The sequence below is a fragment of the Sebastes umbrosus genome, chromosome 4 (genome assembly GCF_015220745.1).
Source record: "Sebastes umbrosus isolate fSebUmb1 chromosome 4, fSebUmb1.pri, whole genome shotgun sequence".
Taxonomy (NCBI): Eukaryota; Metazoa; Chordata; class Actinopteri; order Perciformes; family Sebastidae; genus Sebastes; species Sebastes umbrosus.
This window is the reverse complement of record NC_051272.1, coordinates 28,047,377-28,050,470: the sequence shown is the minus strand read 5'-3', so window position 1 is coordinate 28,050,470 and position 3,094 is coordinate 28,047,377. Positions and strand designations below refer to the sequence as shown.

General features: G+C 42.0%; 2 non-coding genes across 2 annotated transcripts; both read left to right on the top strand.

Annotated features, from left to right (window-relative positions):
* The first annotated feature begins 1,213 nt into the window (after positions 1-1,213).
* On the top strand, positions 1,214-1,287 carry trnan-guu. The gene has a single exon. It is a non-coding gene; the product is annotated as a tRNA-Asn (tRNA).
* A 110-nt stretch (positions 1,288-1,397) lies between these two features.
* Positions 1,398-1,471, top strand: trnan-auu. The gene has a single exon. It is a non-coding gene; the product is annotated as a tRNA-Asn (tRNA).
* Positions 1,472-3,094: the final 1,623 nt, after the last annotated feature.

Genomic DNA, 3,094 nt, shown 5'->3' with positions numbered 1-3,094 from the left:
CAGTCTTGGCACACTTGGGAGGCACCTGTAGGCAGAGAGTGACAGGTAGCTATAGTTTTGTGTGTGTGTGTGTGTGTGTGTGTGTGTGCGTACAGATGTGTGCATCACAGTGTGTCCTCTCCTCTTCCTCCATTCCACCTGCATTGCAGCAAACGCCGCATCTTGTAAGCGCGTACGGTACAATATTAAAGCAGGGAGGAGGAGGAGGGAGGGGACAGCACCCCTCCTCCTCTTCAAAATCTCATTCGATCATTTTGATTAAGTTGTTGAACGCAGTGGATCCGGTGTTAGCCGACATTTCCATATCTAGATGGATAAAACACGCATTTGTAGTTAATGTGAGTTGATGGCACGACGACAGCTCACAGCAAAGGCTATAAAACAGAGAACAAAGACGCGCTAGTAGTATGTAGTGTATGTATATTATGTGAAATGACAAATACTGGTTTGATTTCAGGTACATTTGATCTTGTTTTTTCTTTTTATTATCTCAAATTTGTTGTTTTGTTTGTTGTTACTTCTCCCCATACTACTGTTTTACAAACCCATCTGTGAGGGAGATTCTGTATCACGCATTTTCCATTTCGTCACACATGTGAATGAGGAATCAGGGCCAGCTCGAGCCCTTTTGATTCCCTAGGCAAAATTCTAATTTGGCGTTGGTCGTTCATCCAGCATGCGGGCATTTGTCCTACCCTCAACCTCCCACAGCACTCACTCATCACAGAATGCCCAACCAGATGGGGCTCAAGGCAAAAAATGATGGAGAGGATCTTGTGGCGGGCCATATCTGATGTCCTCTCGGCAGACCGAAAAATAAGTCATCTGGTTTTAGGAGGACCTAAATGTGCTTGAGTCTGTTAACCTGGCATTAAACCCTTTGCAAGAATTTACTAATGTGTTTACGGGGAAGCTATGTGAGTGTTTCTTCTGTGAAACCAGCCCTTCATCTCTTGAAGACATCACTTTCACAGAAAAGGAGGATGACTTAAATGAACATGGTATGCATTCACCCAGCATGCGGGCAAAAATCTGATGTCCTTTATCTCTGGCAGACATCACTTTTACAAAAAAGGAGGATGACACCGATTTAACCAGGAAAATAAACTGATAAACACATACATTTCCAGCCCAACTTCTAGAAGTAAGATGCAAGTGCAATTGGGTGGGGCTGGAGATCGAAGCCACGCCCCTTAAGCAACCTGCCATAGGAGTCTCTGTGGCGCAATTGGTTAGCGCATTTGGCTGTTAACCGAAAGGTTGGTGGTTCAAGCCCACCCAGGGACGTTTTGTGCTTATATATCCAATTGGTTAGCGCGTTCGGCTGTTAAATTTGCAAGTGCAATTGGATGGGACTGAAGATTGACTCCACGCCCCGTACGCAACCTGCCATAGGAGTCTCTGTGGCGCAATTGGTTAGCGTGTTCGGCTATTAACCAAAAGGTTGGTGGTTCAAGCCCACCCAGGGACGTTTTGTGCTTAAATAACAACGTAACTTTACCTAAATGAACACATTAGGCATTCACCCAGCATGCAGGCAATTGGTTAGCGCGTTCGGCTGTTAAATTTGCAAGTGCAATTGGGTGGGGCTGAAGATTGAGGCCACGTCCCCTAAGCAACCTCCCATAAGAGTCTCTGTGGCACAATTGGTTAGCGCTTTCGTCTGTTAACCGGTTGGTGGTTCAAGCCCACCCAGGGACGTTTTGTGCTTATATAACAACGTAACTTTACCTAAATGAACACGCTAGGCATTCATCCAGCATGCGGGCAATTGACAGCCCTTGTTCATTTGTTACCACAATGCAAAAAATGAGGAAGGGCGCCCACCGGCAAATAAAAGAAAGAAAAAAATATGTTAATTCATTTTTAGAGGGAGACCAGCGCCCCCCAGAAGCTCGCATCCTAGGCGACCACCTATATGGCTTGTGCCTTAAGCCAGCCCTTTGACAAATAATAAATTCTGCTTATAACAGCAGGTCAGTACTTTTTGGAAACATTTGATTCCACATTAATCATGCACAATAACACAACGACAATGATATTTATTTTTGGTAAAACATTTTGGTTGTGCATCTTCCACATCATCCCATGTGGATTCCTAAATCTTCAGCTCTTATTGTTAGATCGTCCTGTTAACTTCTCCACTCTGCGAATGTATTGTCAGTAAGACAGCATGATGAAAAGAACAGTTTATTCTTTCTTTGTTCTTTGTAGTCACTTTCAAAAGCAATTTGGTCAGGATGACAGTCCAAAAAAAAAAATTTAAAAAAATCATAGACTCATAGAGACAACTCTTGACAAAAAAAATCCCAAAGTAAAACATTTTGCAATCACCACCACATTTTTGATCAAAGTTAGAGCTGTGTGCATCTTCATGGGGCCACTCAGTTCGTAGTAACCGAGGCCCAAGTTGGGCTATGTAGGGTCCGGTTTTATTGCCGTGGGCCTCAGGTCTGTGTGTCTGAGTGGATTTCTATCAGTTCTGTTCACGACCTGCATCACAATCATCATAGGAGGGGAAAAAAAATGTTTTTCGAGGAGAGACAACAAGTGTTAAAATATGAAATATGTCAACAACTATTGGAAGGATTGCCATGAAATTTTGTACAGCCATTCCATGTTTCCTATATGGTGAATCCTAATGACGTTTGATGACATTTCATTGAGCACCACAAGCAGGTCAAAGTTTTTATCTATCCTGTCAAATAAAAATTATTGAAAAGTTATAGATGTAATTAGTTCCAAAATTCACAGCAAAACAAATTGCTGCTTGAATCCATATTTGCTGGCGTTTAGCCTTTCAAAATATCATTTTCACTGCAGGAGGTCCGCACCTGTATTAACGGGGCGGTCTGACAGCAATTTATCAGCACCATAAATTACATTTATATAACCACAAAAACACAAAATCATATTTTCCCCATTTTCTTAGTGTGATGACATCATAAAATATAATACATTTGAAGCTTAATTCGAAAACCATAATAGAAACTTCAAAAGAAAAAACAATGCCATTCGGTACAGCCGTACATTGAACATCAGCACACTTTTTGGGCTGAAGTTTGCCATGTTATGATTTGAGCGTATTGTTTTA